At 37.8% G+C, this 16,007-nt stretch overlaps 1 long non-coding RNA gene across 1 annotated transcript; it reads left to right on the forward strand.

Annotated features, from left to right (window-relative positions):
- Window positions 1-1,587: 1,587 nt before the first annotated feature.
- LOC138105827 (uncharacterized) lies at window positions 1,588-7,573 on the forward strand. The gene is made up of 4 exons (XR_011148713.1): window positions 1,588-1,871; window positions 2,670-2,764; window positions 5,723-5,787; window positions 7,494-7,573. It is a non-coding gene; the product is annotated as an uncharacterized lncRNA (long non-coding RNA).
- Window positions 7,574-16,007: the final 8,434 nt, after the last annotated feature.

The raw sequence follows: 16,007 nt of genomic DNA on the forward strand, positions 1-16,007 counted from the left end.
TCTCCACTTAATCCTGACACATCCTGAACATCCATTTAATCCTGAACTCTCAGTCAGCTCCTCATCCATCCCCAGGTAGAGCTCCATGCTCTCCATATGTGCACTGATACAGAGGGCAACACTGCTTCCTCATCTTCCCTGCCTTGTCCTTCCTAAAAGGCTTGTATGCATCCATTCTAGTCATAGGAGCCATCCCATCATGGCTCCGTAATGTCAATAAGATGACAGCCCTGCAGGCATGCATGTATCTCTAAGTCCTCTTGTTTACTCCACAGGCTGAGTGTGTTTCCATAACAACATTTGGTTTGGGCCCCTGATGAATCTGTTTTACTGTCTGGAGTGACCGGAATTCCTCTGTGCTGCTCTTCACATGTTCTCCTGATGACCTGCAATCCCTCTTCAGGCTCTGGACATCTCTTGATGTCTCTGGTATCAAAGTTGTAGGAGTGGGATGGATTGAGGTTCCCTTTCCCCAGCAGCTTTTGCTTAAAGTTCTTTAATACAATAGAGGGTAGATCAAGTCCAAGGAATGTATACTTAGATATTGGGATATATACTCTGCACAGTACTAGTGTAAAAGTATCCTTTATTCTGAGCTTTTTATGCCCAGTTCTTTGTCTTGGATTAAAAAAGAATTTTTAAAGTGTATTTACTTTTCAACCTCTCTTTTCATACCTCATATAAATATTTAACATCCATTGGGTGTTAAAGATGAACACCTCACATTATGCAGAAGTAGAATCCAAATACTTTGAGAAAGGCCAGACAATTTTTGTTAGTGCAAAAAAAACCCCCATACTATTCTCATCTGCAAATTTCACATATAATATTCTTAATATCATTTCTGTTGCAGTGAGAGATCACTTTAAAAGGATTATTCATTTTACTGTCTGTCAATTTTGCTATTGTTCCAGTAAGGTCAAATAGTAGAAATCTGTTACAACCTCTTTGCAAGCAAGAATGTTTCCTTTGCTGTCAAGGAAACCTTGGAGCTGGGTACACTAGCAAGTTGAACCTCACTTTAAGAAGTCTGCCTTTTTGTGCTTTTTATTATTCCTAAAGCCTTTAGAAATAACACTGTGCAAATACATGGTGCACACCTTCTGAAAGAGCAGAAGAGAATTTATAGCAGAACAATAATATCATTTATGTGATGTGACATTTTCACCAAATAATTATTCACACAGTTTTTAAAAAGCAAAGTGAATAACTGCATAATTATTCGTAATTTGACACATTTTTAATATATTGTTCTATAAGTTACCACTTGTTTAATAATGTCATGGTTTGCCATGTTATTCAGTTGTTAGTCACCTTAATTATGGTAAAATTCAAGCAATGTTCTCATGATACAAAGTTACTAGCAGAAAAAGAGCAGACCCCAAAAATGGTAAATAATCATTAGAATGCTCACTTATGAAGATTGATACAGGTGTGATCATCAAGAGAAGTATGAGGAGCTTAGTTTAATGGATAACATTAAGATATTGTGTGTTTAACACCTAAGAGCTGGGAACCCATTCCTCATTTCATATTAGGTGTCTGTTTTTTCTCTGCAGGACCTTTGAAAACATAATTATCTGATGTCTCATTTTTTTGCCTGAGTGAGAAGACTTAGGGGGACGTAAGTCTGTGAGTTCATCATGAATAATGGAAGAGCTCGAAATCTGCCTTCATGGATTAAAGCAGCCTGTGGGTCAGGTTCCTCTGGTGGATCTCAGCTCACCATACTCTCATGCTTGCATAGATCTGACAACAGAAGGTGATTCTTGTTGAGGAATGTTAGAAGCCACCTCATCCTGCCTATGTACAGGGTTCTCACAAAACACGAGCACAGCCAGCCATGTCCTCCTGCTCTTCAGCTGTCAGAGGTGGGTCACTAATGCAGGTACACACAGGACACTTTCCATGTTCTCAAGCGCCCACACATATTTGCAGATCCCAAAATCACTGGCATGATCCATCTGCTTGCCTGGCTCTCCTGCCTAGCTGCCAGCTCTTCCCACAGGTCCCCAGTTGCCAGCTGGTCCAGCTTAACACTCACAAGTGTGCACACACAGACACAGAAACAGACACACACACAAACACACACACAGACACTCATCCCTCTTGCACTGCACATTTACAAGTCCCCTGGATATACTGGCACAAACCTTCTACCCTCCTGATACTCTGTCCTGGACCTGATGCCCAGCTACTTGCTGACTGGTCCAGCTTCAAGTTTGCCAACATGTTCAGATGCACACCCCAGGATTGCAGAAGATACAGTCACCATCCAACATCTGGCATACGGGCATACCTGTGGCCATGCTCCAGCCATTGTCACTAAGACTCTCACCCACCTGACTCCTGATAGTCCCCCCCATTGCTGGATATTGGTCCAGGGACACCTGTATCCCTTGCTCTGACTCCAATAGCTGTCACCAATTTTCACTTACACACAAAGAGGTCACACCAGTAGCTGGCCCTTAGTCCCTGTGGTGCTCATACACAGAGAGGGAGGTTATTCAGGGAGACCATTGAGAAAAGAATTAGTAAAATTATAGGACAGACCATGGTGATCAGGTGCAAGGCTCAGACAGCTGTACTGATGCTTTTCTGCCTTCCCCTTGCTTTGTTTCTCCCTAAACTCACTCCTCCTGCGTATCCCATTCCCCCACCGCTCCCAGTCTGGATCTTTTGTCTTATCAGTCGCAAAGTCCAGGTTGATCTTCCTAGAAGTGGTGCCTTCCTTGACAGCTGGTCAATTAGAGGGACTGGTGAGGTATGTTTCTTGTCATTGTCTCCATGTTTGTTTTGTGATGTCTGTGTCTCTGTGTATTTTGGTTCTGATCTCCCCCTTTTACACTTTTTCCCAATTGACATGTTATCTGATTATACAGCCTCACTAGAATAAGCCATCTCTTGCTCACACAAGCTGTAATCAATTTAATACAACTCATCAGGTTTGGGTCTCGCCACTTCCTCCTTTACCATTCACCTGTCAGGTCTGTGTCCCTGCATGTTCATGCTTGTGGCTTCTTCCCTTTATTATTGTCCTTCCTTGCTCTGAAGAAAGTCCTTGACCAAACACCCTTAAATGAACAGATTCTCTCTTTCCACACACCCTTACAATACTGTCTTGAGGAAAAGGTGCATTGGGATGAAGAAAGAGTTGCACTACTAAAGCACACATTGTGAATGACCACTCCCATCCCATTAATGGAGGTACCAGGCTGGTGTGCCTTGAAAGATGGCTCTTCCTTCTTTGCCTGCTCAGGCCTTAGACTCATGGTGAGGTTACTTAGCTGGACCCAGTACAACACCCCAATGGGACCCTCCCAAAAAAATCTCTTTGTCCTAAAAGTGAAAGGGATTGGCTTTATAACGAAATATAGCAGCTGGTTCACTAATGCTTCCTGATGTGTGGTAGTAGAAATGTTAGTTAAGCAAGATGTTTAAGAATTTACTTATTTTAAGCTGGTCTGACTGGCATGTGCTTAAAACCCCTACTGAGCCCAGGCCTTTAGAACAAATTGGATAGTACTGTTCCAGTGAAAAGTACATTCCTAAATCTCTTTTTAAATATACTTGTGATTAAATATATTTGTGTTTAAAATACTTGTGTTTAAAAATTTTTGAATCACTCATGTGATTGAAAATCCAGGAATGCCTTCAAGAGTTAGATCATAATCTACTAACAGCAAAATCTGTTACTGATTTTTGGTAAGATTCTTTAAACAGCAGTTTGCTGGCAAAGATCAAATTAGGATTTTCTGAAGTACCATAAAAACTATAGTTGTATTTTAACACTAAAAGAATCTGCTAACATAGAAAAAGGTGTACACAATAAGAAAACTTTCTAAATAGTTCAATTTTATGGCTATTTATTAGGACTTCATATTTTGCAACAGATTGACAAGAATTTTATCCAGCGTATCTCTGTCCAGATGCATTGGTTAGTGTGAAGGTGCTGTGCTTTTTTCTGCTATCTCACAGGGATTTTCTCTATTGTTGAGTATTTTGTTCCATTACCTTGGCTATATGTAGGCATGAAGTTTATTTCTTGTTCCATTCTACTGCTTTTATCACTTTTTCCTTTGACCTGAGGCATTCAGAGATTTCAGTGACACTTTCCACTGATGAGATTTAGGAACATTACGATTTTACAGTGCACTGTGTTAAAATATGGAGTTTCTGAGCTACTGATCTGTAAGGGTTATTTCAAAAGCAAGAATACCAACTTAAAAAAATGCTTTGTATTTTGTCCAAATCATTTTAAAATAATCCATGATGAAATCTATATTGACAAGGTCTAGAATCAGCCATTCTATTTCAGCTTAGCATCCATTTGTTTTATGGAATAGCAAAAAATAATTTGGCTAAGGACATTCAGTCTTTTTTCTTACTCAAAATCTATGTTCTTTCTTGCCCATGAAAAACAGTAACTGAGTTATATCGCTGCTTACACTGCAACCTTGACATAGCAGATTCTTGAGTCTTGCTTTGTGAGAAAAAGAGGGAAAAAAAAGATTAATTATTCTTCTTCAGAACTATTTGAAACTCATATTTACATTTTCCGCTCAGCAGTTCGGAACTTACTTTTATACCAAGTCAGAACAGAATTACACATTTGGAATTTCTTACAGAAAATAATTTGAGACTAGAATGCCTTGCAGATTTCCTATCCAGATATAATTTTTACTTCAGAAATGTTATGTTTTAATTTTTCCATTTTAATTATATTTAAAGGCTTTTATATCAAAATAAGTATAACATTTAAAGTAGAAATGTTATTAGTATAGTGCACTAACATCATATGGTATATCAACAGTATTTCTATGGCAGTACACAATTTAATACAGCACGTTCTAACATTCAATATGTTTTAGTAATAAGTTTTACATAGGCTTATTTTTCAAGCCTTTAACTAAGGTTTACCTGAGAAAAGTAGCTGGAAAAGTAGTTTTAATCTGGATTTTAAGAATTATCTGGGTAGTGAGGTCCTGTAATAACCTAAAAAAACCCCCCATTTTTTAACTTTTTAAGGTGTTGCTTTATGAGGTTCTGAAAGAAATACTGTTGCTTATAGATCAAGGGCCTCAACTGAGTAACTCTCAAGTTCCTCTGTTTGATTCTATTTAAGCAGTAATTTAATTTGAAAGAATATCTATTCTTGCTGGTCACACTGCCAGTCCTGTGCATCACCAAAGAGTCCTACCTTCAAATACTGTCGGGTACTTTGACATATGCAAGGGTATATTGGATACTTCTATATAATTTATGGATACTTGACACATACTGCTGTAAGGTAGTAATTTAATTTGCATATACCGTTGCCACTGGAAAAAGTTCATTTTCTCATAGATAAGTAGATTCAGTCATCTTAGGAAACTGGGAGAACTAGCAGCATTACTCTAGTAATTAATTTAACCACTGCATCACCTCCTTATTTATAGCTTAAAGTGTATTTCTGTCCATTCATTGAGAGGACTAAAATGTGGAAGTGTATGGTTTGGATATGAGAACCATTCTGAACGATGCACAGTAACAGAAAACAGACTTAAATAAATCTACAAAGGTACACTTAAATACACATATTAACTTCAAAAACAATGGCAAAAATTAGGAGGCAGGACTGTTAAAGGACTTATGCACAGAAAGACTGTTTGCTATGATCAGGTCTGGTAATTCACTCACAAAATTCTTCTGCCTTAATTATTTTTCAAAAATGTGGGTGAAGCCGGCTGCCTTTTGGATACCACTGGCTATATCTGGACTGCCTGGGAAGGAGACCCTCAGGAGGAGGTGGGTTTGCTTTGCTTTGCTATTAGCAGCTGCAGGACAGGACACAGGCACTGCCAGGGCACTGCCTCCAGACTCTGCAGGACACCACATGCCGGGCAGGTCACTCTGCTGCCAAACCTGCTTACACAGACTGTCCACAGGCTGCTTCTGGGGAATCTGCATGTGACGAAGGAGAGAGAGAAATGAGCCATTAACATAATTGTGACAGTTTGAGATCACCCTTTTAGAATACTAAAAGGGTTGCTCCAAGTTGGGAAATTCACATTACGCTCCCTCTTTTATTATAAACAAAGTTCAGTTTTATTCTAGCGAAGAAAACTTTTAACAGGCTAAATTGACCCTATTTAAGCAAGTATGGCCTCTAAAGAGTTGATGTTACGTCTACTCAAATTAAGTAGAAAACCTCAGAGTAAGAGTCATATCTGAAAAGGAATATATAATTGGAAGTGACAGAGGCATTTAAGGAAGATTTGAGGAAATAATAAACACCATAAAAATAAAGAACTGCACAGGGTAACACCTTTTACTTTGAGAAGTACAAATCATGCCTCAAAAGTTCAGGCCACTTTCTTAGTTTCATCAGGGAAAACCTATTTTATCAGGCTCATTTACTTTCTGTTCATAAGCTGGTTTGTGGTCTTGGTCATCCACTTGTTCCCATCATGTGTTATTTAATACCCAAGCTTTGTTGCAAGTATAATCAAAACAGTTTCAAGGCAGAGAATCTCAGCCTAGGCCAGAGTATTTTCTTTGAATGATGTCAGTGCAAAATACAGCATGACTGTGATCTATGCTGAATTTTTTTCCTTTTACTCCTTTTACTTGTGGCAATTCTCTAAAACTAATTTACTTCTAAATAAAAAGAATGAGAGAGTAGCGCTCACTCCATGGAGCACTCTTGCAATATTGAGTATGAATGGAATCTAGCTTGAAGGGCATGGACTTTATCATAAAGGCCATCAACTTTCTGCACCACTTGGTCAAGGATCCATGGGGAGCTGCTTAACACAGCTGATACAGATGGTAAAGGTGTGGTCCAAGCCATACACACATTGAGAATAAAGCAACAGATGATTGCTTACAAGGTAGAATTCAGAGTCTAGTTCAAAACTATAAATTCCTTGGGATACCATAACGGCATTTGAAGGTAAATTAATGACAGTTTCAGCATAACTTAAAATAATGAACAATAATTTTTTGACAATCCATCTTGTGTTTTTAAGTACCTTGATCATTCCTGGGGACAGGACCACTGTACATGTCTCACATGAAGGTAGTCCCATTTTGGAAATATAGACCTTGAGAACTGTAAAACTGTACTATGCAAGTCACTATTACAGCTTACTCTCATAGAACAGTAGAGGGAACCTAGAATGCATTGGATCAGATGAGCATAAAATGCAAATACCTTTAAAGTAAATACATTTTCAGATTAAATGGCCTATGATGATTGCAGTATATGCTAAAACTACTCCTTGCAGGATAGAGCCTCCAACCAGACTTGTTAGTTTGAATTTATGCTTACTGATTCTCCTTGTCTTGTGCCTTGCCTTGCCTTGCCTTGCCTTGCCTTGCCTTGCCTTGCCTTTCTTTTTTTATGGCTAGGGAATATGTTTTACAAAAACTAATAAAAAGGCAGGGAACTGCTTAGTATCAAGCAGTAAGAACTGGAAATCCAAGGTCAATAGTTGTCTTTGTCTTTACAGGACCTAGAGCATTTAAATCTTGACTGTTTGGGATTCCCATTTCTCCCTGGGACTGATAAATACCACCCTGAAGTTTAGCGATCTTCAAAAAAAATACAAGAAAAATTTTTCACCAGTAGAAAATAATCTGCTGAATAATATGCACTCTCCCAGGAGGTATCACATAGTTGGAAAAAGGTACTTAAGCACAACTGTTTCTTCTATATATCAACTTCGTTTTGCCACTCTCTAAAATGTTGACTAGTGCCTTCAGCACAACTGCCTGCTTTTGTCGTACATGATAGAGCAAAAAATTGCCATGAATTTTAATGGGATGCAAGCATGAACTAGCTGTGAATATGAAAATATTATTGTGTTTATTTTCACTAGAAGGAAGTAAAATGCTTAGGGATGCTCTCAGGTGAAACAAAGATAGACATCAGACAGTTTGAGGATCAGTCTGGATTTTTGCAGATTGCACTACGTTCAGGTGATTACATTTATTCACTTAAAGAATCATAGAATGGTTTGGATTGGAAGCAACCTTAAAAATCATCCACTTCCAATCCCACTGCCATGGGCAGGGACACCTTCCACAAGACCAGAGTGCTCAGAGCTCCATCCAACCTGGCCTTCAATATTGCCAGGGATGCAGCATCCACAGCCTCTCTGGGCAATCAGCTCCAGTGTCTCATCACCCTCACAGTAAAGAATTTCTTCCTTATATACAATCTAAACCTACTCTCTTTAAGTTTTAATCCATTCCTCCTTGTCCTCTCTCTTCATGCTCTCATAAAAAGTCTCTCTCAATATGTCCTCAGGAAGGCCTCAGTTAGGTTGCTCCAATTCTCTTCTCCAGGCTGAACAATCCCGATTGTCTCAGCCTTTCCTCATGGGAGAGGTGCTCCATCCTTGTAACCATCTTGGTGAGCCTCCTCTGGACTCGTTCTGACAAATCTATGTCCTTTCTTTGGTGGGGATGTCAGAGCTGGATGCAGCAGGTGGGGTCTTGTACCTGTTTAATTAATCATTGCTGTAAATCTAATCCAGTGTTTGAAAGTTTATATTATAATAGAGGTAGCATTGTACCCACAGAGGTATAAAAAATTCAGAGAGTATGGTTTGTAGGGAGACTGAACATATTTTTCTTTTCACACAATGAGAGTAGCCTAACAAAACTGTGCCACTTTTGGACACAGCCTCTTTTTAGAATCTGAAACAAGAAAATTTACCTCAGACTGTTGCTGAAGTGCAGCTTGTACTTGGATGGACATTTCATGGTGCCACCTAATTATTTCTGTGTGATTCTTAACTCACATTGCGTTCTGTAGTCTTACAGGGACAGGTATATCTTTTAGAAAGTGTGCTGGAAGGATTTTTAATATTTTAGGCTTAACAGGAACCAAAGGTCTGGATTTGGGTTAGGTAAACCCATAGGGGCTTCCATGACAAACCAAGAATGAGGACTGGTTCGCTGCAGATAGAATTTTAGCTTTATTCTCCTGACTGAAAGTTTGTCCTATAACAGAAGAATAAAATATAGCTGTGTAAAAGAGATTTGGTTTATTCCTAATCAGCAATGTAGGAAAAGACCTTTGGCAAGACAAACATGTCCAGTTTCCCTGCTGCATTTCTTCACTCCTTCGTAAATTCCATTCTGAAGTGCAGTCGACAAAAGTTGTTTTGTTGATATATGCAAAATCATAGACACAGCTGATCTTGAATATGCAGAAAATGCTACAAAAAACAGCTGCCACAAGTAAGAAACAAACAGTCAGGTCACTGATTAGAAATTCATTGTCAGATTGGGCTGCTTTTACTTGTCTGTTCAGATCAACTGCAGGGGATGTGTCCCCTGGATTTGTATTTAATGGGCAATTCTGTACTCCAGTATACTTTTTAGAAAATAAAGTGCAATTTTCAAGCCTCATTTGAAGATATTGTGTCCTTTTCTGAAATACTTTTCTCCTCATTGCTGATTAAATATCTCTGTGTTTTGTCTGATTCTTTCAGTAATGTTCAACTTCAATGCTTATGACATCATCACTGCTTTCATGATAATGAAACACATTGTCACCAGAACTGCTCTGTGAAATAGCCCTAATTGTCCTAAATGCTATAGCTGGGACAATGGCAAGTAAGGATGAGCAGCTGATTGAGAAAAGTAACTTCGAAGCCTACAAAACCATGATAGTCAATGAGGAACAGAGATGGCTATGAAAGAATTTAAGGGAATATGAGCAGGCCTTCTGATAACTTCACAAGTTTAAAATACCAATTACTTTTGTTTGGACACACAGTTGACAAAGGCTTCTTGGGATTTCTGTGTCAGCAGTATCTTCCAAGGGCATGTTTATATCTTGGTGCTAACCCATATTTCTGAGACAGATTTGGTGTTATTCATGCAAGAAGTGGAAATATTTTCCACCAATGAGCTACAGGTTCTCCACATCATATGGTGCCACACCTCTTGAGGGAAGAGTGGGCCTCTGTTTCAACGGATGATGGTTCATTTTCAGCACTTGGTCTCTTCTGGCTGGTTTTGGAACATATTTATATGTTACAAATATCTTCTTTTCCTCCTAATTACAGGCTTCTGTAATTAAATTAATTGGTTTATTCTCCTTTTAGGATTTTGTATTACCTGTCTTTGTATCTTAATATATCTGAGGCTGTTAGCAGTAACATGAAGCCCCATTGCTGTTTTTCTTTAACTAACGTGATCTCTCTCTATTCTTGAAGTAAATTAACAGTACTGCCACCTACATTAGATTAGAGGGTGCAGTATAGATGTGTACCTATAGGAATAGTTTAGACTTTTTTCTTCAATGAACTTGAACAAGTTCCTTGTGGATGGTATAATTGATACAATTTTCTGTAACAATAGAAGGCAAAGTTTCATGCTCACAAATATAATTTAGAATGTGGAATGGCTCTTAGAAGGGAAGATGCAAAACTGAATAGCAGTACATGAAATGTTATTACTATGTACATTTATTAAGTTGCTGTTTGCTCAGCAGAAACACCTCTGCAAACTGTTACAAACTTACTGATTTCTCATTGTGAACAATTTCTCTACTAACAACTACAGCACCCCTGGACAATCTAAATCTTCCAAAATTGTGGCAATTTTAAAACAACTTCTGTTCTAGTCAGCTAGAAATATTAATTATTTTTATAGATGTGTTTAAGGTATTCCCCACCTTTGCCTCTTCGGGAGTTGCCAACTCTAATGCCATACAATTGCACAGAAATCTACAAATCACGTTGCAATGCTTGGTGTGGTAAACGGAAGTGTGATAGAAGGGATGTGGTTTTAGGTGGTGGGTTCCAGTGGAAGGTGATGGCCACTATATGTGAGATACCCATTTCTAAATGGTATTTATAGCGATAAAACATCAAAATGCAAATAGGCAGGTACTTAAAACATCTTGAACTTAAATGTGAGTGTTTAACTTTTTTGAGGAAATTTAAATCTGGTTAATTAGAGAGGATCTTGAAAAGTGTGAAAAAAGAGATGCTAATTTGTCCAGAAAACAGTTTATTTAAAAAACTATTTGCTTTTATTTGGCAAAAAGATGTTCAGTGTGGGAAAGACTTTTCCATAAGGAATATGTGATAGAAAAAGCTAAGGTATTTTGAAGATGGAACTTGGTTTATGAAAATTATTGTATAACATGGTCACTGTTACTACAATAGTAGGATATGAGCCTTGATAACCTTTATAATTCTATGCTAATTCTGGCCTGAGTCTTTCATAAATGAAATGGTGTGCCACCACAGGTTTCTTCCCTCTGTTCCTCTGCTACAGTTGTGGGAACATGTGTTTCAGTAGGACACTTTGATTTGTCTCTGGTCACTCATTAGTGTCTGATAACAATAACAAGAAAAATGCAGGGTTATGCATGTTTTGGAATCATGTGCTTCTATCCTTTTGATTGTTCAAGACAGTTTTTGAGATGAGAGTCATGCAGGTTCAGACTCCTATTGAATGAACTGATACCACATACTGGTTGAAGATAGCCCCTAAATTCTTGTTTGGATGGTATTCAGTGTCTCTATTAAAATTCAGAGTTTGTTTCACATTTCTTCTTATGGTTCTATAATCTCTGTATTCTCCCGTGTTCTGGAATACAAAATAAACTTAATATTATTTGGATTTATCATTATTTCACATTCTTCTGGGGTAATGTGAGTCCATCAGCTCAGTGCCAGGAATATTCAATTCCTTAAGCTGTAGGAATCCTTGTACTCTAAGCACTGCACATAGGCACTGGCATCACATCTGATGGAGGAATTTTGGAAAGTAACGGTTAACTTATTCCATTTTCCTCTTGCAAGTTCTAAGTTTAGAAAACAAAAAGGTAACATTGCATCTAAACATAGCTTTTCATAATGACATTTGAGACATTTGGATTAAAACTGCAAGTTGAAAGTGTCATTGCAGTAAGTCTTAGAAAACTGTAATATGATATTGCTGGTTAATGTATATAAATGGCTTTGTTTTGATTCTGCTTTAGTCAACAGACTAAATTCTAGTAAGATGAATGTGGCATTAATATTAAATAACTAATAACTGTTCAGGAAAAATATGAAAACTCATTTTCCCTTACAGCTTTGTTTCTTTTAAAAGCTATTACTACTTTTAAGCTACTACTTCTTTATGCTGTCTAGGGAGGCTAGGCTAGACAGAAACTACCGAAGAAAGACAAGACTCTTTTTCAAGCATCTAATGCATGCCATAGCATATCTACAACATCCTGACAAGATTTGTATGGTGACACTGATTTGTCAGGACAGGGTAAGATTCTATGACTTGCTGTTCAGAGACGGAGGCTCATTTGTAGCCAGGGCTCCAGCACTATCATAGACTCATAGAATGGTTGGAATTAGAAGGAACTTTTAAAGATCATTTAAACTCCAACCTCCCTGCCATTGGCAGGGACATCTTTCATTAGATAGGTTGTTCAAAGCCCCATCCAACCTGACCTTGCACATCACAAACTAGTTCATAAAAGTCATAGTACCAAATCCAACCTCCACACAGACTCGCTAGTCTAATGCATACCCTTAGATGCTGGTACCTTCTGAGATCAGAGAGTGATAATTTAAAATGTTGTTTCTGAAATAATTGATTGATGCTTGAGGCTAATGAGTATTAAGTCCCAACCTCTTTTGTAAAATTGGAGCTGCTTTGTTTGACTAAATTAATCAAATAAATAAATCATATTACTCCAAATATGCTAGGCACAATGCCAGAGGAGTATTAATCATTGCAATCAATTTCCTCTTTCTAGAAAAAATGTAAAATTTTAAGGATAAGATACATCATGGTCCTTCCCAAAACAAAAATAATACCATGCCCATAATGAATGGTAGTTCCACTGGTAATATTTCTTCAATATATTATGAAAGATGATGTTTTATGATCAAATACATTCTTGATCCGTTTATTTCATCACTTACCACCTAATAGTTTCATTATGACATTTTGTCCCTCCTCACAGTGAAACAGTTGATTTAATATGCTGTATAAAATGACTGTGTTTCTCAAAAAGTTAATCAAACTATTGTCAGTTGATATCTGAACTAGTGCCCTGCAATTAATATGAGATGTTCAAAATATCAGTTAGAAATTACTCTCCTTGATAAATTCCTCTAATTTCAATACATTTACTGGAGTTTTATGAAGTAGTACTCTGCAGCTGAGAGACTTAATCCTTTTAAGTTCCATTTTTAAAAGTTCAAAACCACAACAACTAGACATTGCAGATATTCATTAAGATATAAATTAAGTGTTCTGAATCCTTGAGTACTCTAGTAGTGTCCAATAATTCAATATTTATCAGTGGCAACCAGATTTTCCTCTAAAGTACTCAGTCTGCCCCTTTGAAACGGGAAGCAAAAACTTTCATATAGTTTAAAAAATATTAGTTTTACTTCCAGAAGTAATTTGTTAGTGACTTTATCTTGAGCTTTCTTCTGTATTTGCTTACTGGGATGATAGAATAAAGATTAAATAAATAAAAATGATTGATAATAGTTGATAGATTAAATAGAAATATTTGACATTCCAAGAAAGCTAAATTGTACTTAGAGAGATTTGGCACCTGTGTCTTTATCTTTAATATTGCTTTAAGAAGCCTTGCAATAAGTAATTTTGTTTTAAGTAACCTCTGATTTCATTTTGGATTTGTATCTTGCTTTAGGAAAATTTCCGTTATGGATATATTTTTATATGACATGATGTTATGCTGATATTCTCACTAGAAAGAGATTCCAGGAGGAAAAAAAAAAAGGAAAGCTAAATTTAACCCTAATTAAGAATGTCGTGAGAATTTCCAAGTTCAGCAGGACCTTGAGATTCCCGTCTTCCCAGCACACACACTCACAGAGGCCACCAACACAGCCGAACACACAGGTTGCGATGGAGCAATGTCCCCAGGTATAACACTGCCAAAGATGCTTCTCCCATTGCTTGCACTTAGACTCCCATACACCCTGGTTTCTCCTGTTGCTTCCCATGGGATCTGCAGTGCAGAGTTTCTCCTCCATGCATTGTTGCTTATACTTTTTAGTGCCTGTACAAACACACACCCTGTCCCTCCAGCCTCTGGCAGCTAGACCTGGGAGCATTGTGGCACATCACTGATTCTCCAGTAGCTGGAATTTAGACCTTGCAATTAACATAGCACAGGTATAACCTCCCTGCCTAAGCAGGGTCGTCCTTGAGCACATGGGTCAAGATTGTATCCAAAAGATTCTTGAATATGTTCAGCAACGAAGAGTCCACAACCTGTCTGGGCAACCAGTTCCAGTGCTCAGCCTATTTCCTAACATGAAGAAGTTCTTCCTTATGTTCAGGCAGCACTTCCTGTGCAACAGTTTCTGTCCATTGCCTCTTACCCTCATCACTTCTTCACTAACAGATGATTCAGATATTGGAATAGACTGAAATGGCATCTGAATGTTTTAATATTGGATTTATGAGCTGGTGATGGCCTTCTTTGGTCCTCTCTGCTGCAAATGCGCATTACAAAATACTGGTAACTTTAAGTGCAGTTGTTATGTGATGGTAACCATCGCCATCCTCAACGATTTCTGTACTATGTACTTCATAAATACAGTCTGAAGAACCATTTCCTGCTCTAAAACACTTGTATTTCAAATCCAAAGAACAAGTATTACACAAGAATAAGCAACATGTAACACTGAATGTGGTTTTACTTCTCTTAATTTTAGACCTAGTCAATACCATAATAGATTTCATTTGTGCATCTCTGTGTGAACTACGACAGCAAATCTCTAACAAAGATGCTTCAAAAGATGCATCAGTAGGGCATGACTCTGCTAATGGATGTCTTTACACAGACAAGCTTAATGACTCTGACAAATGAGCTTTGGAGAATCATGTAAGGCCACTTAAGAGGTTACTGTTCTGCCCTCAGCTGTCTGCCAAATTGTCTGCTAATTACTACCACCCACAAAATTAGTAGAAGTAGAAATAATGTGAGCTGATTCTTTATCCCTAATAAAACTCCATCAGTTGAGTCTGTAGCTTATGAAAATGACTATAAGCTGGCACTGCTCTTTTGTGCCATACTTACAAAGCAATTTCTCACCTAAAGATGAGGTATGAATGTTCATAGTGGTGCTATGCAGTATCAAATTTAAACCTGACAATAGTAAGTAAAATTAAACTATACATTATATTTCGTTTTATTGTTTTTTGGTTTTTTTGTTGGGTTTTTTTGTTTTTGGTCATTAAACAGATGTGATCAAATATAGAATCATAGAATCACAGAATGGTTTGGGTTGGAAGGGACCTTAAAGACATTCACAGCTTAAAGAAAAAGTATTTTCTTTCTTGCCTTTGATTTTCCTTGGTTAAAAGTAACCAGATTGTCTTCATTACATGCTTTTTGATTGCTCTTAAGATACTTGCATGATGCCTTTTCCTGGTCTTAAAATCAAGAGTCATACACGGTTAGAAGGGGAAAAAGGATTTTACTTTGGTATTTATTTAAGGATCCTTAGGTGCACACGTCCAGGTCACATGCATCGAGATGCACCCCGCCCAATATGCCCCAAAAGATCGGGTATAACATTATAGGTTTTACTAATTAGCATACCTACCAAAGATTCCCCAATGAGAGGCTCGAGTGAGCCCCCCTCCCCAAGGAGCCTTCCCCTGGATGGTTCTATCTCAGTTTACAGGATGTGTTCTGGAGAGGACCTTGGGATCTGGGGCACACTGATCCCTAACTACGAAGCTTCTGAAATGTTTAGTCTCTTAGCTTGACAAACAAGTCCAAGAATGTAGGCGAAAAGCACTAGGAATACAGAAGTTGTAAAAAGGTATAACAGGGGTATAAAAGAAAAGGCAGAAAATCTTCATGGCATCAGCATGTTTAGTATGTTACTGGAAAGGGGTAATCAAAGTGACATTGCTGTACCCTTTATTTTGTGCTTTCTTTTCTCATGATTATGATCTGTTGCTGTAAATGTAGCAGTCATAACAAAATTACACTGTAA

The sequence above is a fragment of the Aphelocoma coerulescens genome, chromosome 2, assembly GCF_041296385.1.
Source record: "Aphelocoma coerulescens isolate FSJ_1873_10779 chromosome 2, UR_Acoe_1.0, whole genome shotgun sequence".
NCBI lineage: Eukaryota > Metazoa > Chordata > Aves > Passeriformes > Corvidae > Aphelocoma > Aphelocoma coerulescens.